Source organism: Macaca thibetana, chromosome 2 (assembly GCF_024542745.1).
Source record: "Macaca thibetana thibetana isolate TM-01 chromosome 2, ASM2454274v1, whole genome shotgun sequence".
NCBI lineage: Eukaryota > Metazoa > Chordata > Mammalia > Primates > Cercopithecidae > Macaca > Macaca thibetana.
In genome coordinates, this window is record NC_065579.1 from 15,224,583 (window position 1) to 15,250,748 (window position 26,166).

General features: G+C 44.3%; 1 protein-coding gene across 1 annotated transcript in view; it reads right to left on the bottom strand.

Moving 5' to 3' along the window:
- CCR4 (C-C motif chemokine receptor 4) overlaps window positions 1–20,040 on the bottom strand; it is a 43,429-nt gene extending 23,389 nt beyond the window's left edge. The window contains exon 1 of the mRNA XM_050779409.1: window positions 19,871–20,040. The gene's annotated coding sequence lies outside the window, so the exon portion shown is untranslated. The remainder of the gene's footprint in view (window positions 1–19,870) is intronic.
- Window positions 20,041–26,166: the final 6,126 nt, after the last annotated feature.

The following is a 26,166-nucleotide window of genomic DNA, read 5'->3' on the forward strand; positions in this document are numbered from 1 at the left end:
GGATAGCATTAGGAGATATACCTAATGTAAATGATGAGTTAATGGGTGCAGCCCACCAACATGGCATATGTATACATATGTAACAAACCTGCACATTGTGCACATGTACCCTAGAATATAACAATATATTATAAAATATATCATTATATTATATAGTAATAATATATAGTATAATATATATATAATATATAGTATAATAATAATAATAGAACCAGTCTTCCAACACTTCACTCATCCCGACCCCGTTATTATCCCGCCCCATAAAACAAAACCACCGAAATGAGCTCCAGGGCCCCTTCCCTTCTCTTAGAACCCGTTTGTCTTTGCAGGAATCTGGGCCCAAGTGAACTGGGTTCCTCCTCACCCACACCTCCCCCATGTAATAAGCTCATCCCACTTATTCCAGAGTCTCTCCCAATCCAGAGCCATTTTTCCTTTGCAACCCCAACCCTGGGTCTGGAGAATTGGAGTCTTAGGCCTGGATTTTCTCTGCCTTTGTTTAGCTGTGGTAATTTATCTTGAAAGGTGGATGTTAAGGGGAAAATGAGAAATTTATATGAAAGTAACTTTTCTTTCTTCTTCTTCTTTTTTTTTTTTTTTTTTTTTTTTTTGAGACAGGGTCTAGCTTTGTCACCAGGCTGGAGTGTAGTGGTGCAATCACTGGTCACTGCAGCCTCCCTCCTGGGCTCAAGTGATCCTCCCCACTCAGCCTCTCAAATGCTGGGACTACAGGCATGTGCCACCATGACCAGCTAATTTTTTTTTTTTTTGAGACGGAGTCTCGCTGTGTCGCCCAGGCTAGAGTGCAGTGGCCGGATCTCAGCTCACTACAAGCTCCGCCTCCCGGGTTCCCGCCATTCTCCTGCCTCAGCCTCCCGAGTAGCTGGGACTACAGGCGCCTGCCACCTCGCCCGGCTAGTTTTTTGTATTTTTTAGTAGAGACGGGGTTTCACCGTGTTAGCCAGGATGGTCTCAATCTCCTGACCTCATGATCCACCCATCTCGGCATCCCAAAGTGCTGGGATTACAGGCTTGAGCCACCACGCCCAGCCATGACCAGCTAATTTTTAAAAAATTTTTTGTAGAGATGGGGTCTCAGTATGTTGCCCAAGCTAGTATTGAACTCCTGGGTTCATATTATCCCAGCCTCAGCCTCCCAACATGCTGGGATTACAGCTGTGAGTCACGGTGTCTGGCCTCTCCTTTTCTTATGTCACTACTTCCTTAAAGAGTTTTTCTGGGAACACTTCCTGATAGAAACACTTTTAAGGCCAGACGTGGTGGCTCACGCCTGTAATCCCAACACTTTGGGAGGCTGAGGAGCGTGGATCACGAGGTCAGGAGTTCGAGACCAGCTTGGCCAACATGGTGAAACCCCGTCTCTACTAAAAATACAAGAAAATTAGCCAGGCATGGTGGCGGGCGCCTGTAGTCCCAGCTACTTGGAAGGCTGAGGTAGGAGAATCGCTTGACCCTGGGAGGCAGAGGTTGCAGTGAGCCGAGATCGCGCCACTGCACTCCAGCCTGGTGACACAGCAAGACTCCATCTCAAAAGAAAAAAAAAAAAGAGGAAAGAGCCAATGATGGGGTCGTTTGAGGAAGACAAATCAAATGATCTGGTGAGAGACTGGAAACAGGGAATACAGTATGTGAGCTCCATGAGGACAGAGTTTTATTGGTGGTGTTCACTGTAGTGTCCTTAGTACTTTGAATAATGCCTGGCACATAAAGGCATTCAAAAAATGTGAGCAGACAAGGTGACGCGATGGAAGATGAAACAAAAATCATCATAAAGTGGGGTGTAGTGCTACACACCTAGTCTCAGCTACTCAGGAGGCTGAAGCAGGAGGCAGTCTGGAGACTGGGAGTTTGAGACGTGATGCATAATGATGATGCCTGTGAATAGCCACTGCACTCCAGCCTAGACAACACAGTAAGCAGTAAGACCCTGTCTCTAAAAAAAAAAAAAAAAAAAAAAAAAAAAAAAAAAAAAAAAAAGAATGGGCACGGTGGCTCACACCTATAATCCCAACACTTTGGGAGGCCAAGAAGGGCAGATCACCTGAGGTCAGGAGTTCGAGACCAGCCTGGCCAACACAGCAAAACCCCATTGCTACTAAAAAAATTCAAAAATTAGCTAGGCATGGTGGTGGGCACCTGTAATCTCAGCTACTCAGGAGGCTGAGACAGGAGAATCGCTTGAATCCAGGAGACAGAGGTTGCAGCAAGCTGAGATCACACCACTGCACTCCAGCCTGGACAACAGAACGAGACTCCATCTCAAAAAAAAAAAAAAAAAAATAGACTAGGCATGGTAATCCCAGCACTTTGGGAGGCCAAGGCGGGCAGATCACCTGAGGTCAGGAGTTCAAGACCAGCCTGACCAACATGGAGAAATCCTGTCTGTACTAAAAGTACAAAATTAGCCCGGCATGGTGGCACATGCCTGTAATCCCAACTACTTGGGAGACTGAGGCAGGAGAATTGCTTGAACCCGGGAGGTGCAGGTTGCAGTGAGCCTAGACTGCACCATTGCACTCCAGCCTGGGCAACAAGAACAAAACTCTGTCTCAAAAATAAATAAATAAATACATACATACATAAAATTTAAAAATAAAATAAATAAAAGCAGAATTCATTAAATTGGTATTGCTTACTAAATTACAAATATCTTCCATAGATTTGTTCATTTATTCTTCAAATATGTGTTGAGCGTTCATTCCATACTGGACACTGTATTAGGCAATGTGAGTACAGCAGTGAATGAGCTCAATGAGGAAGAGGTAAAAAAACGACAAGCCAGGCGAGGTGGCTCCCACCTGTAACCCCAGCACTTTGGGAGGCCGAGGTGCGTGGATCACTTGAGGTCAGGAGTTCAAGACCAGCCTGGTACATGGTGAAACCCTGTCTCTACTAAAAATACAAAATTAGCCAGGCATGGCAGCGAGTGTCTGTAGTCCAAGCTACTCGGGAGGCTGAGGCAGGAGAATCGCTTGAACCCAGGAAGCAGAGGTTACAGTGAGCTGAGATTGCACCACTGCACTTCGGCCTGCGCAGAGTGAGACTCTATCTCAAAAAAAAAAAAAAAAAGAAAAGATAATAAGCAAGATAATTCAAGCTAGTGATAACTGCTAATAAAAATGAGAAAGAAAGAGGCCAGGCACAGTGGCCTACGCCTGTAATCCCAGCACTTTGGGAGGCCAAGGTGGGCAAGTCACCTGAGGTCGGGAGTTGGAGACCAGCCTAACCAACATGGAGAAACCCCGTCTTGACTAAAAATACAAAATTAGCCAGGCATGGTGGCACATGCCTGTAATCTCAGCTACTCGAGAGGCTGAGGAAGGAGAATCGCTTGAACTGGGGAGGTAGAGGCTGTGGTGAGCCGAGATCCCATCATTGCACTCCAGCCTGGGCAACAGAGTGAAACTCCGTTTCAACAAAAAAAAAAAGAGGAAGAAAAAGAAATGTTGGCCGGGCGCGGTGGCTCAAGCCTGTAATCCCAGCACTTTGGGAGGCCGAGACGGGCGGATCACGAGGTCAGGAGATCGAGACCATGCTGGTTAACACGGTGAAAAACCGTCTCTACTAAAAAATACAAAAAAATTAGCCAGGTGAGGTGGCGGGCGCCTGTAGTCCCAGCTACTCGGGAGGCTGAGGCAGGAAAAACCCGGGAGGCGGAGCTTGCAGTGAAATCCGGCCACTGCACTCCAGCCTGGGTGACAGCGCGAGACTCCGTCTCAAAAAAAAAAAAAAAAAAAAAAAAAAAAAAAAAAAAAAAGCTGGGTGCAGTGGCTCATGCCTGTAATCCCAGCACTTTGGGAGGCCGAGGCAGGCAGATCACAAGGTCAGGAGTTCAAGACCAACCTGGCCAATATGGTGAAACCCCCATCTCTACTAAAAATACAAAAATTGGCCGGGCACAGTGGCTCAAGCCTGTAATCCCAGCACTTTGGGAGGCCAACATGGGCGAATCACGAGGTCAGGAGATCGAGACCATCCTGGCTAACACGGTGAAACCCCATCTCTACTAAAAAATACAAAAAACTAGCTGAGTGAGGTGGCGGGTGCCTGTAGTCCCAGCTACTCGGGAGGCTGAGGCAGGAGAATGGCGGGAACCCGGGAGGCGGAGCTTGCAGTGAGCTGAGATCCGGCCACTGCACTCCAGCCTGGGCGACAGAGCGAGACTCCATCTCAAAAACAAAACAAAAAAAATTACAAAAATTAGCCGGGAGTGGTGGCACATGCCTGTTGTTCTAGCTACTTGGGAGGCTGAGGCAGAAGAATTGCTTGAACCTTCAGGCAGAGGTTGCAGTGAACCAAGATGGCACCACTGCACTCCAGCCTGGGTGACAACGTGACATTCTGTCTCAAAAAAAAAAAAAAAAAAAAAGAAATGTTCAGTAAGTATTTGAATATGTATTTGAATATTGAATGAGCTCATGAATAAGTAAAGGAGCATTGCTAAAGCCTCTAGTCTGAGAGTGAAACAGTGAAGGAACCCTCCCTGGGAGGAATGAGGAGGTTTCTAAGGGAAGCCAGCGGCGGGAAGAGAGGAGATGGGTTCAGTTTGACAGCATGTTGAATTTGGTAGTGGCAGAGGTTTCCTGGAGAACTGACAAATATAAAAATGACCTTTTAGGTGCAAACACACACGCCTGTCTGGCACGATCAAGAATAAAAATACTTACAGCAGAAAAGAACCCAGATGAGTAAGGAGTGGCTCTTCAAATACCAAGGGTGGTTAATTGGCCTGTTTCTCAACTGGGCAAATTGCCCCACTCACAAAAGGCACACACCAGGGTCTTGCTGTGTCTCCAGCACACATTCTCATTCCTCAGAAGCGGACTTCTGCCTGCGTCTTGGCCTTGCTTTTGGAACAATGTCCTGGAGGGAGATCTTTTCAGGAGACATGTTGTGTGGAAGATGTAGCAATAATGGGTGGTGCTGGAATCACGACAGAGCTTGTTTCTCAGAGAATCTGCCAGAATTGGCTGGGAACCTTGACATGCTGGCACCTGCCCAGCCCTTCTTTGCATGAGGGACAGGGAACAGTGTGTTCTGGGTGGGTCCTTCACCCCTTCTCTTCTCATTCCCATCACAAACCTTAAAGTTGTGGGCACATTCCTAAACCGAGTTGCCAAACCTCAAAAGCAGATTGCTGAGTCCAGATTAGAGGCCATGTTTCAGTCTCTACCCCACCCTACCCCATTCTCACTAAGCACTCATCCCAGTGCCAGCCTCACACAGACAACCAGTGCCTCATCTGGCAGAAGGTGGTCCATAGTGCAGTTGAAATCTCCCTGTACAATAGGATCTCCCTGTGGCTAGGACATAGTGTAAAAAGTTATAATTTTCAGATTAGTGCCAGTTAATTCAGTCCAGAGAAAATACTGTCTTTAGCCCTTTTTTTTTTTTTTTGAGATGGAGTCTCACTATGTCACTCAGGCTGGAGTCCAGTGGCACGATCTAGGCTCACTACAACCTCCACCTTCCAGGTTCAAGCGATTCTCCTGCCTCAGCCTCCTGAATAGCTGGGATTACAGGTATGTGCCACCACGCCTGGCTAATTTTTGTATTTTTAGTAGAGACGGGGTTTCTCTATGTTGGTCAGGCTTGTCTCAAACTCCTGACCTCAGGTGATCCATCCGCCATGGCCTCCCAAAGTGCTGGGATTACAGGCGTGAGCCACCGCGCCCGGCCTCATTTTTTAAATTTAAAAATTGTTTTGGCCAGGCATGGTGGCTCACGCCTGAAATCCCAGCACTTCGGGAGGCCGAGACAGGCGGATCATGAGGTCAGGAGTTTGAGACCAGCCTGGCCAGTATGGTGAAACCCTTCTCTACTAAAAATACAAAAATTAGATGGGCCAGTGGCGCGTGTCTGTATTCCCAGTTACTCAAGCAGCTGACACAGGAGAACTGTTTGAACCTGGGAGGCGGAGGTTGCAGTGATCCGAGATCGATCCACTGCACTTCAGACTGGGTAACAGAGCCAGATTCCATCTCAAAAAAAAAAAAAAAAAAAAAAAAAAAATTGTTTTTAAATTTTTTATAAGCGGGATCTCACTGTCACCCAGCTGGACTACAGTGGCACTATCACAGCTCACTGTATCCTTGACTTCCTGGCACAGGCAATCTTCCCATCACAGCTCCCTGAGTAGCTAGAATTAGAGGCTTGTTCCACCACACCCCGCTAATTTTTTTCATTTATTTGAAGAGATGGGGTCTTGCTATGTTACCCATGCTGGTCTCAAAATCCTGGCCTCAAGCGATGCTCCCACCTCAGCCTCCGGAAGTGCTGAGATTATATGCATGAGCCACCACACCTTGCCTGAAACCCATTTTAAAACATACTGAGGGCCGGGCGCGGTGGCTCAAGCCTGTAATCCCAGCACTTTGGGAGGCCGAGACGGGCGGATCACGAGTTCAGGAGATCGAGACCATCCTGGCTAACACGGTGAAACCCCGTCTCTACTAAAATACAAAAAAAATTAGCCGGGCGAGGTGGCGGGCGCCTGTAGTCCCAGCTACTCGGGAGGCTGAGGCAGGAGAATGGCGTGAACCCGGGAGGCGGGGCTTGCAGTGAGCTGAGATCCGGCCACTGCACTCCAGCCTGGGCAACAGAGCTAGACTCCGTCTCAAAAAAAAAAAAAAAAAAACAAAACATACTGAGAATGCTTGACCATAAAAGTTGTCAAGATTAGCCTCCATCACTAAAATAAAAGTTGACATCTTTTGAGAAAAACACCAGGAAATTACTCCACCCAAGAAAACAAAGTTGTTTTTGAGCCACCTGTTTTAGCAGGCCCCAAGGGGTTGGTTCAGCAGAAAATACATTCACATCACAAAACTCAACAGGCAAAAGCATGTGACTACCCAGCCAAACCATGTATCTGTATGACTTTTGACTCAAAAGGTCATAGTCACATTTGTCAACATTGCAGAAAGTATCAGGTTCCAAACCCAGCCCCAAACTCCACTCCATATGTCTTCTTCCTCCCTACAAAAGAGTTCCTTTCCCAACCTCCTCACTTCTTCCAGGAGAGCCTTCATTTCTGTCACTAGGCTAAGTATAGAGAATCAAGAATAAATATAAGCCATAACGCTGCTTTCAAAAAATAAAACTGCTAGACATGATGGCTCGTGCCTGTGATTTCAGCACTTTGGGAGGCTAAGGCAGGAGGATTACTTGAGGCCAGGAGTTCAAGACCAGTCTGGGCAAACATAGCAAGACCCTGTATCTAGAAAAATTTTAAAGAGTGCTTACTTTGGCAGCACATATATAAAAATTGAAAAAAGAAATTATTCGGGCATAGTGGCACATGCCTGTAGTCCCAGCTGCTTGGGAGGCTGAGGTGGGAGGATTGCTTGAGCTCAGGAGGCCAAGGCTGCACTCTAGCCTGGGCAACCGAGCGAGACCCTGTCTCAAATAAATAAATAAATAAATAAATAAATAAAAGAAAAGAGAAAAGAAAAGAAAAAAGGCTGGGTGCGGTGGGTCACACTTGTAATCTCAGCACTTTGGGAGGCTGAGGTAGGAAAATTGCTTGAGGTCGAGAGTTTGAGACCAGCCTGGGCAACATAGCAAGACTGTGTCTCATCCTTTCTTTAAGGTATAAAAATGTTAAAAAAAAAAAAAAAAAAAAAAAAAAAAGTCTTGTTGAGAGAAAAATAAAGATACACTGGAAATGGTAAGTTAACTGAGAAGACAGTAATTTGTTTTAAATTGTCAGAAAGAGACTTAGCAAAATGGACTCTAGTGAACTTTTTTCCCCATCTTCCATTACTGGAAAATCTAATGATCAGAATGTCCTAGATAATGCCCAAACTAAATTACCACTCTTCCTAAATATGAAGATTTAGAAGGAATGAGCCAATACACCACAAATCATTTTGCAAGTAGGAACATGGCCCCAGCTTGTATGTGAAACTGCTAGAGGTCAGCCACAAGTTCAGTCTCCAAATGGACCATCTGGCTTTGCTTATGTCTATCAACATAGTTTACCTCCAACACCATCTAATATTCACCCTTCACCCTGAATGCAAGAAATGTTGGTTGTTGAGAGGACACTATGAAATCATATCAAATAACGAGAAAATTAAGCCCATAGATTTCTGAAAAGGACAATAGCATCAAAGGCAGAACTACTGAGGAGACTCCTCAGTGAGAGTGGTCCAGAAAAGAGCTCTGGGAAACAATACCTCAATGAACAGACAAAATTAAGCTTCAATAAATAAATTTTATTAAACATTTCTTTTTTTTTTTTTTTTTTTTTGAGACGGAGTCTCGCTCTGTCGCCCAGGCTGGAGTGCAGTGGCGCGATCTCGGCTCACTGCAAGCTCCGCCTCCCGGGTTCCCGCCATTCTCCTGCCTCAGCCTCCCGAGTAGCTGGGACTACAGGCGCCCACAACCGCGCCCGGCTAATTTTTTGTATTTTTAGTAGAGACGGGGTTTCACCGTGGTCTCGATCTCCTGACCTTGTGATCCGCCCGCCTCGGCCTCCCAAAGTGCTGGGATTACAGGCGTGAGCCACCGCGCCCGGCCTCTTTTTTTTTTTTTTTTTATGGAGTTTCGTTCTTGTTGCCCAGGCTGGAGTGCAATGGCGCGATCTTGGCTCACTGCAACATCCGCCTCCCCGGTTCAAGCCTCAGCCTCCCAAGTAGCTGGGATTACAGGCATGCGCCATCATGCCCAGCTAATTTTATATTGTTAGTAGAGACAGGGTTTCTCCATGTTGGTCAGGCTGGTCTTGAATTCCTGACCTCAAGTGATCCACCAGCCTCGGCCTCCCAAAGTGCTGGGATTACAGGCGTGAGCCACTGCACCCAGCCTAAACATTTCTTTTAAATCAAGAAAGTGGGCCAAAATATTTTTGTCCTAAAATTTAAAAAAGAGTATCTTACTAACTTCTTCAGAAAAGCCACTAACTCATGATTGACTTCTTACAATTAATGACACGTCATTTTGTGAGTTTTAGGGAGCAAACTGTTGATGCTGAGAAAGACAGCAATAGGGCTATAGGCCATTTTTCTGAGTTGTCCAGGCCAAGCCCAAGGCCATTCCACACCTGGACATGAGAGTCTTTTTTTTTTTTTTTTTTTTTTTTTTTTTTTTTTTGAGACGGAGTCTCGCGCTGTCACCCAGGCTGGAGTGCAGTGGCCGGATCTCAGCTCACTGCAAGCTCCGCCTCCCGGGTTCACGCCATTCTCCTGCCTCAGCCTCCCGAGTAGCTGGGACTACAGGCGTCCGCCACCTCGCCCGGCTAGTTTTTTGTATTTTTTTTTTAGTAGAGACGGGGTTTCACCATGTTAACCAGGATGGTCTCGATCTCCTGACCTTGTGATCCGCCCGTCTCGGCCTCCCAAAGTGCTGGGATTACAGGCTTGAGCCACCGCGCCCGGCCGACATGAGAGTCTTTTTTTTTTTTTTTTTTGAGACGGAGTCTCGCTCTGTCGCCCAGGCTGGAGTGCAGTGGCCGGATCTCAGCTCACTGCAAGCTCCGCCTCCCGGGTTCAGGCCATTCTCCTGCCTCAGCCTCCCGAGTAGCTGGGACCACAGGCGCTGCCACCTCGCCCGGCTAATTTTTTGTGTTTTTAGTAGAGACGGGGTTTCGCCGTGTTAGCCAGGATCGTCTCGATCTCCTGACCTTGTGATCCGCCCGTCTCGGCCTCCCAAAGTGCTGGGATTACAGGCTTGAGCCACCGCGCCCGGCCCCCTGAGAGTCTTAACTTCAGCCACTGGGGACCCTAGAATCTCACGCTATGTTGTTGTTGTTGTATATATTTTGGGTAGTATGGTATAAAGGAAATAAATTTAGACTGCTTCTTTCTTTCCTTCTTTTGTGCTCAAGATTTTACTAATACTTGTTTGGTGATCAGTATGTAAACACCATGAAAAATGTAAGTCTTAATATAAGCATGAGCTTCTAAAGTCATGTAAATATAATTCCTTAAATGGTGATTCCAACCACATTTCCAATTAAAATATACAGGCAATTTTTCCATAATACGAAAATTTCAAGTCCCAGTACATTAAAATGTTGAGAAGTTTTGGAGTCATTTATGAAGACTATCAGGACTTAATGACACAGGGAGTAATGTTATCAGGGACAATTGAAACAATCAGTACCAAAGAGAATATCATAGGCAGCACACAGTTGTGATGGGTAAAGCCAAGACAAAATAACAGTTATATTTAATAAAACATAATTCTTTTAAAAATTAATTAATTTATTTATTTATTTTTGAGACAGAGTTTCACTTTTGTTGCCCAAGCTGGAGTGCAATGGCGCCATCTCAGCTCACCGTAACCTCCACCTACCAGGTTCAAGCGATTCTTCTGCCTCAGCTTCCCTAGTAGCAGGGATTACAGGAGCCCGCCACCATGCTTGACTAATTTTTTGTACTTTCAGTAGAAACGGGGTTTCACCATGTTAGCCAGGCTGGTCTCGAACTCCTGACCTCAGGTTAACCGCCAGTCTCGGCCTCGAACTCCTGATCTCAGGTTACCTGCCAGTCTTGGCCTCCTAAAATGTTGGGATTACAGGCGTGAGCCACCGCGCCCAGCCAGTAAAACATAATTCTTAAAGGGGAAATAAGACATAAACAAATAGATTTTGGAAAGGAATAAATAGTAACTTTGCAGACACCACCTTGACCAAGTCATCAAGGTTAACATCACCAACAATAAATCATTTTGAGAGTATGTACACCCTGATAGCAATAGAAACATTGATAGCAACAGCAATGAGAAGAGTACATCACCTCTGGGGCGTTCTATCCCAAAACTCCATAACACAGCTAATCATTTAAAACATCAGACAAATTCAAATTGAAGAAATACCTGACCAGTACACCCCAGCAGTGCCACGGTCATCAAAAACTAGGAAAGACTAATAAACTGCCAGACTGGAGCAGATGAAGGAAGGCCACGCACGGGGGCTCACGCTTGTAATTCCTGCACTTTGGGAGGCCAAGGCAGGTGAATCACCTGAGGTCAGGAGTTCAAGACCAGCCTGGTCAAAAAGGTGACATCCCATCTCTACTAAAAATACAAAAAATTAGTCAGACATGGTGGCACACACCTGTAGTCCCAGCTCCTTGGGAGGCGGGAAAACAAGTGTAATCCATATAGTTTTCTTAATAGCATTGTACAAATGTCAGTTTATCAGTTTTGAATAAACGTACCACGGTTATGTAAGACATTAATATTAGTGGAATTTGGATGAAATATATACAGGGACTCTCTTCTACTATCTTTGGAATTATTCTGTAAGTCTAAACTTATTTCAAAATAAAAAGTTAAAAAAAATAGCAGTAAGAAGAAGAAACAGGTAAAGGAGAAAAGCAAAGAAGAAGAAAAAAACAGTAGGTAAGTTTTAATGCTTAAAACACTTTATGACTGGGCGTGGTGGTTCACGCCTGTAAGCCCAGCTCTTTAGGAGGCCAAGGCAGGTGGATGACTTGAGGTCAGGAGTTCAAGACCACCCTGACCAACATGGCGAAACCCCATCTCTACTAAAAAAATACAAAATTAGGGCCGGGTATGGTGGCTCACACCTGTAATCCCAGCACTTTGGGAGTTTGAGGCGGGCAGATCACGAGGTCAGAAGATCGAGACCATCCTGACTAACATGGTGAAACCCTGTCTTTACTAAAAATACAAAAAATTAGCCGGGCATGGTGGTGGGCACCTGTAGTCCCAGCTATCAGGAGGCTGAGGCAGGAGAATGGCATGAACCCCGGAGATGGAGCTTGCAGTGAGCCAAGATTGTGCCCCTGCACTCCAGCCTGGACAACAGAGCAAGACTCCATACCAAAAATTAATACATAAAAAATACAAAATTAGCTGGGCATGGTGGCACACGCCTGTAATCCCAGCTACTCAGGAGGTTGAGGCAAGAGAATTGCTTGAACCCAGGAGGCAGAGGTTGCAGTGAGCTGAGATCACACCATTGCACTCCAGCCTGGGCAACAAGAGCGAAACTCCATCTCAAAAAACAAAAACAAATAAAAAAAAAAAACTTTATTAGTATTTTATTTTTGTAGAGATGGGGTCTCACTTTGTTGCCCAGGCTTCTGGTGAACTCCTGGCCTCAAGTGATCCTCCCACGTTGGCCTCCCAAAGTGCTGGGATTACAGACACGAGCCACCATGCCCGGCTAATTTTGTATTTTTAATAGGGACGGAGTTGGCCGGGCGCGGTGGCTCAAGCCTGTAATCCCAGCACTTTGGGAGGCCGAGACGGGTGGATCACGAGGTCAGGAGATCGAGACCATCCTGGATAACACGGTGAAACCCCGTCTCTACTAAGAAATACAAAAAACTAGCCGGGCGAGGTGGTGGGCGCCTGTAGTCCCAGCTACTCAGGAGGCTGAGGCCGGAGAATGGCGTGAACCCGGGAGGCGGAGCTTGCAGTGAGCTGAGATCCGACCACTGCACTCCAGCCTGGGCTACAGAGCGAGACTCCGTCTCAAAAAAAAAAAAAAAAAAAAAAAAAAGGGACGGAGTTTCTCCATGTTGGTCTCAAACTCCTGACCTCCAGTGATCCACCCACCTCAACCTCCCAAAGTGCCGGGATTACAGGTGTGAGCCACCACGCCTGGCCATGTTAGCCACAGTCAATAGCCTATGCTCCTGGAATGGAGGGCAGGTGCTTGGTGCATGCAGAGTTCATGCCACCCGCACTGGATGTCCAGGAGCTCATAGAGACCTCTCTTTGTTTCTTTTTCATGAACTTTAATTTTTTCCTCTACTTTTTTTCCCCCCAGTGGAACAAGTGACAATCTTCTTAGTGAGAACATCTAAAAAAGCTGAAAAAATACTGAAAACATCCCACAGTAGAGAGTTAACTAACTACTGAAGAATTATTAGAACTTAGGAAAAACAGGAATCCAGAAGTTTAACTCAGCTCTTTGGGAGCTTTGTCAATTATTCAAGAAGTAGCCAACAGGCTCTTTGCACTTTTGACTACCTGTAGGGCTAAAAGGACAAAAGTCCGAGTCCGGGGCCTCTAGAGGAAGGTATGCCTGGTAAACACCCTTAACTTCGAGTTTGCACTCTGAAGAGCTGCCCTGTAGCATTACAGTAGACCAGGCCTCATGGATCTGAAGCCAGCTCCAAATCATCTCAAGCCCCAAAACCTGGTGATCCCCACTGTTAGTGCCCAAGGCGTCTGGTGAGACTTTCTGACTCTCTAGCCTAGTCTAGATAAAGATGACACTATTCTAGGATTCAAACAATGCCCCCAAAGAGGTTTTGAAATACAATATCTAACACGATCGAAGTGACCACGCACACAAAGAAATAGGGCCGGCGCAGTGGCTCACACGTGTAATCCCAGCACTTTGGGAGGCCAAGGCAGGTGGATTACTTGAGGTCAGGAGTTCAAGACCAGCCTGGCCAACGTGGAGAAACCCGGTCTCTACTAAAAATACAAAAATTAGCCAGGTGTGGTGGTGCACACCTGTAGTCCCAGCTACTTGGGAGGCTAAGGCACAAGAATGGCTTGAACCCAGGAGGTGGAGGTTGCAGTGAGCCAAGATCACGCCTTTGCACTCCAGCCTAGGTGACAGAGTGAAACTGTGCCTCAAAAAAAAAAAAAAAAAAAAAAAAAAAAGTGACCATGTACACAAAGAAATAGGACAAGAAAGAGAACACTGTCAGCATCAACAACAATAACAATAACAATTATTGGGCCAGCACGATGGCTCAGTCTTGTAATCTCAGCAATTTGGGAGGCCAAGGTGGACAGATCACAAGGTCAAAAGTTCGAGACCAGCCTGGCCAACATGGTGAAACCCCGTCTCTACTAAAAATACAAAAATTAGCCGGTTGCAGTGGCACGTGCCTGTCGTCCCAGCTACTCTGGAGGCTGAGGCAGAAGAATCACTTGAACCCGGGAGGCAGACATTGCAGTGAGCCGAGATCGCACCAGCCTTGGTGACAGAGCAAGACTCCATCTCAAAAACAAAAACAAACAAACAAACAAAAAAATTATCAAACACTTTTACATAACTACTCCTAATACATTTAAAGAGATCAGAGACACAACTTAGAATTTCAGAGAACTTGAACCTGTAAAACGATATAACAGATTAAACTTATTTATTTATTTTTATTCTTTTCTTTGCAACAAAAGCCACATTCAATAGACTAAACTTTCAATAACTGAAAAATATAAAAATCAAAATTAAAAACTGAATGGGGCCAGGCGCAGTGGCTCACGCCTATAATCCCAGCACTTTGGGAGGCCGAGGCAGGCGGATCACAAGGTCAGGAGATCGAGACCATAATGGCTAACACGGTGAAACCCCGTCTCTACTTAAAATACAAAAAATTAGCTGGGCGTGGTGGTGGGCACCTGTAGTCCCAGCCACTCAGGAGGCTGAGGCACTAGTGAACCCGGGAGGTGGAGTCTGCAGTGAGCCGAGATTGTGCCACTGCACTCCAGCCTGGGCAATAGAGTGAGACTCCGTCTCAAAAAAAAAAAAAAAAAAAAACTGATGGGTTTAACAGCAGATTAGACACAAATGAAGAGAGATTTTTGTGAACTGGAACAGGTTTAAAAAATCCAAGAAGCCAAGTGTGGTGGCTCACCCTGTAATCCCAGCACTCTGGGAGGCCAAGGCAGGTAGATCACTTGAGGCCAAGAGTTTGAGACCAGCCTGGGCAACATGGCAAAACCTCTTCTCTACAAAAAAATACAATAATTACCTGGGCGTGGTGGCACAAGCCTGTAGTCCCAGCTACTTGGGAGACTGAAAGGTGGGAGGATCACCTGAGACCAGGAGGTTGAGCAATGATTGTGACCCTGCACTCCAGCCTGGGCAATAGAATGAGATCCTATCTCAAAGAAAAAGAAAAATCCAAGAATAAAGCTCAGAAAAATAAAAAACGTGGAAAATTCAAAAGTACATTTTGGGCTGGGCATGGTATCTCATGCCTGTAATTCCAGTACTTTGAGAGGCTGAGGTGGGAGGATCCCTTGAGCCCAGGAGTTCAACACCAACCTGGACAATACGGCAAGACCCCATCTCTAGCAACAAATTTAAAAATTAGTAGGACATGGTGGCATGTGCATATAGTCCCCGCTATTCTGGGGAAGCTAAGACAGGAGTATTGCTTGAGCTCAGAAGGTTGAGGCTGCAGTGAGCTATGATCATGTCCCTGCATTCCAGGCTGGATGATGGAGCAAGACTGACTCAAAAACGTAGATTTTGGAAAAGATGGAAAATTCAGTGAGACAAAAATGATTTATGAGAAAGTCCAGTATATATTTAATAGAAGTCCCAAAGATAGAAGTGAAAATAGGAGGCTGGGTGCGGTGGCTCACGTCTGTAATCCCAGCACTTTGGAAGGCCGAGGTGGGCAGATCACCTGTGGTTAGGAGTTTGAGACCAGCCTGGCCAACATGGTGAAACCCGTCGCTACTAAAAATACAAAAATTAGATGGGTGTGGTGGCGGGTGCCTGTAACCCCAGCTACTTGGGAGACTGGGGCAGGAGAATCGTTTGAACCTGGGAGTTGGAGGTTGCAGTGAGCCGAGATCAAGCCATTGCACTCCAGCCTGGATGACACAGTGAGACTCCATCTCAAAAAACAAAAAGAAAAAGAAAATAAGGTAGAAGAAACATTTGAAAAGAATCTGACCAAAACTTTCCAAAACTGATGAAATATGTCAAGGCAAATTAAACAATACAAAGAATCCAAAGCAGGATAAATAAAAATAAATCAACAAGTAAGCCCATCTGAAAACCAGAGAAGATCAGAAGGCCGGGTGCAGTGGCTTATGCCTTGTAATCCCAGCACTTTGGGAGGCTGAGGTCGGAGGATCACCTGAGTTGAGGAGTTCGAGACCAGCCTGGCCAGCCTGGCAAACATGGTGAAACCCCATCTCTACTAAAAATACCAAAAAAATTAGCCGGGTTTGGTGGCAGGTCCCTGTAATCCCAGCTACTCGGGAGGCTGAGGCAGGAGAATCGCTTGAACCTGGGAGGTGGAGGTTGCAGTGAGCCGAGATCACGCCACCGCACTCCAGCCTGAGCAACAAGAGCAAAACTCTGTGTCCAAATCAAAAACAAAAACAAAGATCATAAAAGGGACAGAGCCCATTATAAAAAGACAAATTACACTCAAAGGGGCCATACTGAAGTTGACAACAGACTTCTCGACAGAAACAACAGAAGCCTGAAAAAAAACTGTTTTCAAAATGCTGAAAGATTGTGGCGATGGTTGCACAATATTGCAAATCTGCTTAATGTCACTAAATTGTACATGTTAAAATGGCTAAAATGGTAAATTTATATATATATATTTATTATTTTTGAGATGGGAGTTTTGCTCTTGTTGCCCAGGCTGGAGTGCAATGGCACCAACTCGGCTCACCACAACCTCTGCCTCCCAGGTTCAGGCGATTCTCCTGCCTCAGCCTCACGAGTAGCTGGGATTACAGGTGTGTGCCACCATGCCCGGCTAATTTTGTAGTTTTAGTAGAGATGGGGTTTCTTCATATTGGTCAGGCGGGTCTCTAACTCCTGACCTCAGGTGATCCGCCTGCCTCAGCCTCCCCAAAGTGCTGAGATTACAGGCTTGAGTCACCATGCCCAGCTTATTATGTATATTTTACCACAATAAAAACTTAATTTTTTTTTTTTGAGATGGAGTCTCACTCTGTTGCACAGGCTGGAGTACAGTGGTGCGATTTCAGCTCACTGCAACCTCTGCCTCCCTGGTTCAAGCGATTCTCCTGTCTCAGCTTCCTGAGTAGCTGGGATTACAGGAGCACACCACCACACCCGGCTAAATTTTGTATTTTTAGTAGAGACGGAGTTTCGCCATGTTGGCCAGGCTGGTCTCAAACTCCTGACCTCAGGTGATCCATGAGCCTTGGCCTCCTAAAGTGTTGGGATTACCGGCGTGAGCCACCAAGCCTGGCCGAAAATTTAATTTTAAAAAAGGCTGAAAGAAAATAAATTTCAACCTAGAATTATATTTCCAGCTAAAATGTCTACAAAATTAAAGGTGAAATACAGGCATTTTCAGACATGGAAAAATGAGAGAATTCATCATCAATGGACCCTTGCTAAAGAAAATAACGAAGAGTATTCTTCAGGCAGAGAGAAATGATCCCAAAAGGCAGCTCAAAGTTGCGGGAAGGTACGAAGAAAAAAGAATGAGGTAAATATGTGGGTTGATCTAAATGGATAGTGACTGTATAAAACAATTGTAATGTTCTGTGGTTCTAAGAACATAGAGAATATTAAAATACAGTCAACAAAGATATCTAAGTCAAAGAAGGCTGATTAACGGTGTTAGTGTTTTAAGGAACTGGCACCAATGAGAAGGGTATATAAGTACCAGTTAGGGCTAGGCGTGGTGGCTCACATCTGTAATCCCAGCACTTCGGGAGGTTGAGGCAGGTGGATCACCTGAGGTCAGTTTGAAACCAGCCTGGCCAACATGGTGAAACCCTGTCTCTACTAAAACAAGAAATTAGAAAAATTAGCCAGGCGTGGTGGCGGGTGCTTGTAATCCCAGCTACTCGGGAGGCTGAGGCAGGAAAATGGCTTCAACCCGGGAGGCAGAGGTTGCAGTGAGTGGAGATCACGCCACTACACTCCAGCCTGAGAAACGAGAGCGAAACTCCGTCTCAAAAAACAAAACAAAGCAAAACAAAACAAAACAAAAAAACTCATAAAAAAATTTTTAAAAAGTACCAGTTAGCATTAAACTTTCTTTTTAAAAAAAGATTTATTAGGCCGGGCTGGTGGCTCACACCTGTAATCCCAGCACTTTGGGAGGCCGAGGGCAGTGGATAACAAGGTCAGGAGTTTGAGACCAGCCTGGCCAACATGGTGAAACCCAGTCTCTACTAAATATACAAAAATTAGCTGGGCGTGGTGGTGGGCACCTTTAAACCCATCTACTTGGAAGGCTGAGGCAGGAGAATCACTTGAACCCGGGAGGTGAAGGTTGCAGTGAGCCGAGATCATGCCACTGCACTCCGGCCTGAGCAACAGAGCAAGACTCTGTCTCAAGAAAAAAAAAAAAAAAAGATTGATTTTAAAATAATTTAAAAATTATAGAAGAGTTGCAGAAATAGTATTAAGAAATATTCCACTCATCCAGATGTACCAGTTTTTAACATTTTGCTATACTTGCTTTATCACTGTCTTCTTTTCTCTCCCCTCTCTCTTTCTGTGTATTTATATACACTCTTCTGAATCATTTGAGAGTAGGATGCATTCATTATGCTCTTTTAAATCTTCATAAAAAGATATTTTACATAACCATTAAATACATCAAATTTAGGAAATTTAATATTGACAGAACACATATCTAATCTACTGATCATTTTCCAGTTTGCAAATTGTTCTTATAGCAAGATCATGTACAGTATTGCACTAGTTGCCATGTCTCTTTGGTCTTTTTTTTTTCTTTCTCTTTTTAAATCTGGAACACTTTCTTTGTCTTATTGACAATGATAGTTGAACAATAAAGACCAATTATTTTATAAAAATGTTAAGATTTTGACAGATTAAGCATGTATTACAATCTCATGGATAATGGCCATGAAACTAATGAGACATTCGCTTCTGTCTCCTTTAGGAAGCCAGCTTGGCTTTTCTGCCCTGATGGTGCTTGTTGTGTTGGTTATGTGATTGTGTTTTTGTTAAGATTTACAGAACCGTGTTCTAAAATGTGTGAAGTTTATTGTATGTAAAGTATACCTAAACCATAAAAATGCTAGTCTCTAAAAGTTGAATTGCCTGAATATTCCACCAAATTATATGCTTCAAGTGTGCTATTCTGGTGCTCAAACCATCTCCGTCTCAAAAAAAAAAAAAAAAAACAAATAAAGAAATTAAATTTTAAAAACTCGGATTGTCGCTTGGGAGACATGAAACTTTGTATTTTTTTGCGACGTTGTCTCACTCTGTCGCCTAGGCTGGAGTACAGTGGCATGATCTCAGCTCACTGCAACCTCCGCCTCCTGTGTTCAAGGAATTCTCCTGCCTCAGCCTCCTGAGTAGCTGGGATTACAGGCATGTGCCACCACGCCCAGGTAATTTTTTGTATTTTTAGTAGAGACAGGGTTTCACCATGTGGGCCAAGCTGGTCTTGAACTCCTGACCTCCGGTGATCCACCCGCCTCGGTCTCCCAAAGTGCTGGGATTACAGGTGTGAGCCACCGCGCCCAGCCAGATTCCCGGCCTGAAACGCATTTTTTGTCTATTGCTATATACTTAGGGACAAATATTGTTGTTAAAGGTAGAGAAAACAACATGTTTTAAAGAAAAGGAAGTGTTGGTGGGGGTGAGGTGGGGGCAGTTGCTTGTCTGTCCCGGAAAGGCAATTTCTTACTGCTTCATACCCTGGTATATACCCGTTTTGTACCCATTCCATTCTTTCTAGAAACACCGATTTCTGTCCTCATTGTTTTTATATTTCTGTCTCCTATTGTCATGTTTTATGAGCAAGTCGTAAAGGGAGGAAGAGGGAAAACAAAGTTCTGAGGCTTTCTTAATCTACTTGCTCAACCTCCATTTTTAGTAACCATAAAGAATTTGGTTATTTTTTTTTTTTACAGTTTCCTCTTCTAGCAAGAAGTCCCACCACATGCCATCCACCTAGCCACTTAATGCTCGCCGAACAAGTCAAATCCACAGCAAATACGTAGTCTTGTTTTGTACTTTTTTTCAAACGTTATGTAAAAGGTATACTGTAAAATCTTACCAGAACTTATTTCACTCAATACGATTTTTAGATGTACCTACACACATGTAGCGACCCATTCACTTTAACTTGCACTGAATAAATATATCAAAGGTACTCTTCTATTTCCCCACTGACAAGATACTTGGCATTACCTGCTCTAGACGACCAGGCAGCGACTTCTTCTTACGCTGTTGTGCTAGAATTTCTCCACAGCGTATTTTGTAGGTGAAATGACTGGATCCATGTGTGTGTCTACATCTTCAGCTTTACTGGACATGGACAAATTCCCCTGCAAAGAGGTTGTACTCCTTTTCCCTCCCACCGGCTGTGTAGGACAGTTCCCATTTCTCACCAATAGTTGCTATAATTAGACTTGGGTATTTCTATCAAAAGGATGAGTATAACATTGTATCTTATTGTTGCTTTGGTTTGTATTTCCCTGAGTTCTAGGGCAGTTGAGCTCAGGAAAGAACTTAACCCCATCCTTTGCCTCGTTGTTTGTAATTGGAGTATGTTTTCCTTATTGTAGTTCTTTAAATGTTCTGGATGGCAATCCTTTATTAGTTATACCTTTATATTCTCCCATTCTGAGGCTTATGCTTTTGCTTCTTTAATACTGCTCATTAGTTTTTCAAGTTTCATTTTTTGTAATTTAAAAATTGATATATAGGGGCCGGGCGCAGTGGCTCAAGCCTGTAATCCCAGCACTTTGAGAGGCCGAGACGGGCGGATCACGAGGTCAGGAGATCGAGACCATCCTGGCCTACACGGTGAAACCCCGTCTCTACTAAAAAATACAAAAAACTAGCCGGGCAAGGAGGCGGGCGCCTGTAGTCCCAGCTACTCGGGAGGCTGAGGCAGGAGAATGGCGTCAACTCGGGAGGCGGAGCTTGCAGCGAGCTGAGATCCGGCCACTGCACTCCAGCCTGGGTGACAGAGCGAGACTCCGTCTCAAAAAAAATAAATAAATAAATAAAATAAAATAAAATAAAAAAAATTGATATATAGTAGTTGGACATATTTTGGGGGTCCATATGAGTTTTGAACTTGTAAAATGTGTGATTATTAAATCAGGGTACTTGGGGTATCCATCACCTCAAACATTTTTCTTTGTGCTAGGAACAACACCAATCTCTTCTATTTTGAAATTTACGATACATTATTGATAATTTCCCTACTGTACTTCATTGAACTGATTTTTAAAACATAAAACCACAACCAGAGTATATATTTTTATCACATGTGCATTCCTGGTTGCCTGGTGTGTTGCTGTGTCAGCCTCTCCCAGATCCAGGCTGATGACACTTCCTGCCACCAGGAATACTAGAATACTGCCTGTGGTCATGGGAGGTGAAGAGAGATCTAACAGTTCACTTGGATGCAATGAAATACAGCCATCCCTCAGCACCACGGGAGATTGCTTTCAAGACCGCTCACAGCTACCAAAAACGGCGCATGCTCCATTCGGCCACTCCGTGGAACCTGCATATACTCCATGCAGCTACTCTGTGGAACACAGGTATTCCATATGGTCTGCGGGACCCGTGGATACAAACTCGGCCCTCCACATAGGTCGGTTTCACATCCCACAAATGTTTTCCGTCCCTGTTTGTTTGCCGATGTGGCACCCGTGTTGTTCAAGGGTCAACTGCACTGCTGCTCACACTAGTTGCATGGAGGTCAGAAAAGAAAATCAAACCTCTTCACTTAACAGAAGTTTTTTGCCTTTTTTGTTTTTCCCAGAGACAGTCTTGCTCTGTTGCCCAGGTTGGGGTGCAGTGGCGTGATCTCGGCTCACTGCAACCTCCGCCTCCGGGTTGAAGCAATTCCCCTTCAACCTGGATTGTAGCTGGGATTACAGGTGCCCACCACCACGCCTGGCTCATTTTTGTATTATTAGTAGAGACAGGGTTTCACCATGCTGGCCAGGCTGGTCTTGAACTCCTGACCTCGTGATCTGCCTGCCTTGGCCTCCCAAAGTGCTGGGGTTACAGGCATAAGCCACCGTACCTGGTCAAACAGAAGTTTTTAATGCAGTCAGATATAAATTTGATTTGTTGCTGTGCCTTCTCATAATCTATATACCATAAAATGCACTTTACATTTAATATGTAAAGTTCAGGAATCTCCAGTATTTTCACCAGTTGTGAAACGACAACCACTATCCAATTCCGGAGCACGTGCATCACCCATGGCTGCCATGGAGTTTCACAAAGAAAACTGCCAATTCCTCCCAACCTCCAAGGCCCTGGCAACCACAAATCTATTTGCAACTATTTGCCTCTTCTGGACATTTCACATGTGAAATCAGTTATGTGCCTGACTTCTTTCCCTTAGCACTTCAAGGTTCACCCACGTTGTAACATGCATTAGTACCTCATGGCTGAATAATACTTCCCCTGAAAGGACATACTGCTGTTTGTCCAGTTTTCAGTTGAGGGAAATTTGGGTTGCTTGCATTTTGGGCTATTATGAATCATGTCACTATGAACATTCATATACTAGTTTTTGTGTGGACATGTCATCAATCCTCTTGGATATGTGCTTAAGACTGACATTGTTGGGTTCTATGTCTAACACTATGATGAACAGTCAAGAAGTGTTCAACCAGTGTCTGTAACGTTTTACAATCCCACCAACCATATACGAGGGCTCCAATTACTCCACATTCTTGCCAATACTCACTACTGTATTATTATTGGCTGTTAACCTTTAAGAAAGGCAGCCTAACGGCCTGCTACAAAGAGGTATAGGCATTCTTAGAAAGTTTAAGCCCTTTCAAGGCTCATCTCACCCTGTTGAAGAGGCTGTGAAATCAGGGAGGCTGAAGATCCGGTGTTCTTTGTATGCTTCCCTTCCCTGCACTTCCTTCAGAAATGGGTCCTGCTTCATTGTATTAGCTTCTCTTAGGTCTTTAACAGATTAAAGAGAAAAGACTCCTTATTTAAAAGAAAAAGTGCATCCACCCAACTTTTATATTCAACAAAAAAACACTTCCCGTGTCCAGCTATGGGTAAAAGGGAAAGTGAGATGGAAGATGGAATCATGGAGACAAGAATTCGGAGTCCATTAAGTTACACTTCAGGGTCTTTTTCCAACTGCTCAGGATGTGTTAATGTTGAAGCTGAAGGTATCAACACCAACAGGGGAACGAGTGAAGGAAAGAGCAGTGGTTCCCAAGCCAGGTGCTGAGGCTCTGCACTTTTAGGAGGGTGTTTCCTGTACTGTAGTGTAAGACCCAGCACCATTAGAACCTGTGTAAACGTCTCACAGCAGGAAAGGAACACAGGACAGGGGAAAAAAAAAAAAAAAAAATCAGGAAAAGCAGAACCTAAGGGTGCTGGTTTCTCTAGTTTGTCAGATACTGCATTCAAAAGTCAAGCCTGAGGCTGTATGACTCGAAAGAAAATAGGTGAGCAAAGTTGGGAAAATGAAATCCAATGAAAAATTAAATCCCCAAATAAATTCTGAACACATTAAGCTCATGAGAAGAGTGTCGACCCACCTAGCATCTACAGTATCCGCCCCCTCAGGGAGAAGCCAGTTGGACGAGCTGCTCACATCTCCTGCGGCCACAGTTTAGACCCCAAATGGCTCTCTGGTATCCCTACTCAGGCAGAGGTGATAAGGCCAAGACTTTCCAGAAAAAGGGGGACAGGGCGCTGGCAGTTGGGAATCACGTACTTGCCTCTAGGGCGACATCTGCTACCCAGCTCCTTGAGAGAAGATACACACAGGGCTTCCAGGTCTGAAATTCCGTGATGATCCAGAACTTTTAAGCTCTTTAACATTTCCTCTATTTAAAAATGCTCCCATCACCGTTTTTTGAAGGCACTGCACCGGCCCAATCTGGCCCAGCAGTCACAGTGCAGCCCCTGAACTGTCCACCTCAGAGACTCCCTTTCCCTCCAGTACAGTGCACACACCCTTATTTACTATGGATTAAAGGACCACACAGACACACTGTAGCCATGGAAAAACCCTCTTGTTTATTTGATTAAACAAAAATAAAATAAGCTGCATAGGAACAATTTTAAAGTCCAAAGAGACACCAACTTTGTTTTAAGGCTGTAGTAGCTGATACAGCATCTCCTTGCTACCTTCTCCAGCCTTCTCTGTGGACCACAGCGATACATTCAGAAGCCTGTTAGCTCACACAGGAGTTTCTGAATACTTTTCCATTGGTTCTTCACCTGCTCATTGCCTGTCATGCCTGCGGCCTGCAACAGTTAACATTTAAGATTTAAAATGTGAAAGCCAAGAGGAGGGGGGGAAAAAACCAAAACCAACCAAACAAAAACTCACTTTTGCCTAAAGATTTGGGGGGAAATCTTCATTTCCCCACCCATCTACTGAATTGATGGGATTCACATTACCATGGCAATGCCCATTTCAAAGTGGCAAACGGCAGTCAGCACCCCACCCCGGACGGGCTGGCAGTGTGGTTTCTGCAGCCAGGGGAGTTACTACGGTAGTGCATATTCCTTATATCATGTCTGCCTTGGACAAATACAAATTAAGAGGTTTAACTTAGTCATTCTAACATAAGGCAACATGCCCAGGCTAATTCCCCCAACTCTGTGTTTACTTAAAAAAAAAAAAAAAAAAAAAAGACAAAAAGACTCAACCGAGTCATATGTTCTACAGTTAAAAATTAAAGCATTTTGCTGACCCGGCATGAGAGCTAATGGACAGTATTAAGCAAGATTCAGTTTCACAACCCTCCCACCCACCCAAGTATAACTAACATGCTAGTTAAAAACAACACCCCTTACCCACCCACCCTCACCTGCATCGATTTTAGGAGAAATGGGAAAAAAGAAAGGAATCTTACCACCCTAAAAGCAAGAAAATCCCAGAAATGTGAAAAATCTTCCTCTGAAGAAGACAACTACACAGACGGCTAGAAACACAAAGAACTTACAGAGTTACAGAGCTGGTTATTTAAAGAAAGTAAACACTTCGCTACACACATCAACATTCAGTCAGTGTGCTCTGAGATAAGAGTCTTCAGAAAAATACTACCTGAGCTTGCAAGTTAATACAATCATTAAAAGGAGGTCTACGACCATGTGGATACACAAAACTTTTAGAACCATTATTGGTTAAATGATGATGGAAAACATCCCACCAGGCTGGCTTGTTAACCCGTAAGATCAGTTTTAAAAATAGACATCATTGAGGTATTTCTTCACCATGACATTTATAAGCCCCTCATGATAATGACAGTGGTCTTAGGACCCTCCTCTCTTCCAACCAACCAAAAATTAGGGCAGAAGAGAGGTGGGAAGGTCAATACAGTATATCCTGGTAATGTGCTTCTCAACTTTATCAAGTATTTAATAAACAAGGAAAAAAAAAAACCCGTCAACATGTTACCTTTGGTAGAAAAAAATCAAAACACAAAACAAAAGAGCAATACATACTTCAACAGTCACTGCTCAGTCAAAACAGTGATTGCTGCAACATCATGGTGATGAACGTCCTGCTGGGTCCAGAGAGCTACAAATACAATCATGAAGTCAAGAGGATTCTCATTCCCTTCAAATATTTGATGTTTCCAAGAACTAGACCTTTAGAATTGCTCCTAAAGGGTATTATTTGCAGACATTTGAAATATAGATAAAATATTTTTCTCTTGAAGAGAAAGAGACCTAAAGGTCCTTATTTGTAGTTAAGTCCTCCAATAGGCCAGATTAACCAGTAGTTTCATAATACTGAACAATAGTAACGGTATGCATAATTCTTTTGGAGGGGGAAAAAGCCAGATTGAGAAGAACTACTTGGATTTATGACTACATTTGCCTGACATTTCTCTTTCAAGGTAAATAAAACATTTCTCCTGGGAGAAATCAGTTGTAGATTTATAGTAACATTTCTTTTAGAGGTAGCTTCCCACTCCCACCCACTCCCCACTGGATTAATACTATTCTTTTTGAGACCTGTCAGATGCTAACATGAGGTAGATGACTTGCCACAAGTGAGGTAGAAACTCAACAAAAGCAGTCAGTGTGGTCTGGAATGCTGTGTCCTATGCCCTTGGCCCTACAGAAAGCCAGAGAAAGCCGTAGAGCTCTGGAGGCCTGGCCCTGTGACACCATCACCTACAAGTACAAGAGTGTGACTTTTATACAGCCCCAGACTGTTGGAAACTCATTCAGAGTGATGTTTTAAATATACCTTAAATATACCCTAAATACTTTTTGGCACCACTGGATTAAAAAATAAAATAAAATCAGAAAAACAAGCCTAAAACTTTGGCATATCTTTCACCACCTACCAGAACAGAGCAATCTTAGAATCTTCCAATGAGGAAGGCAACATATATATAAACAGTATTTTGCTGCTTCAAGCCTAAGGGACTTTCCTCCTCAAATAATTAAGCTTTGGCTTAACTAGAATAAATCCGACTGAGCCGATCTCAAGCTATTCTCTTGCAACTCCATCA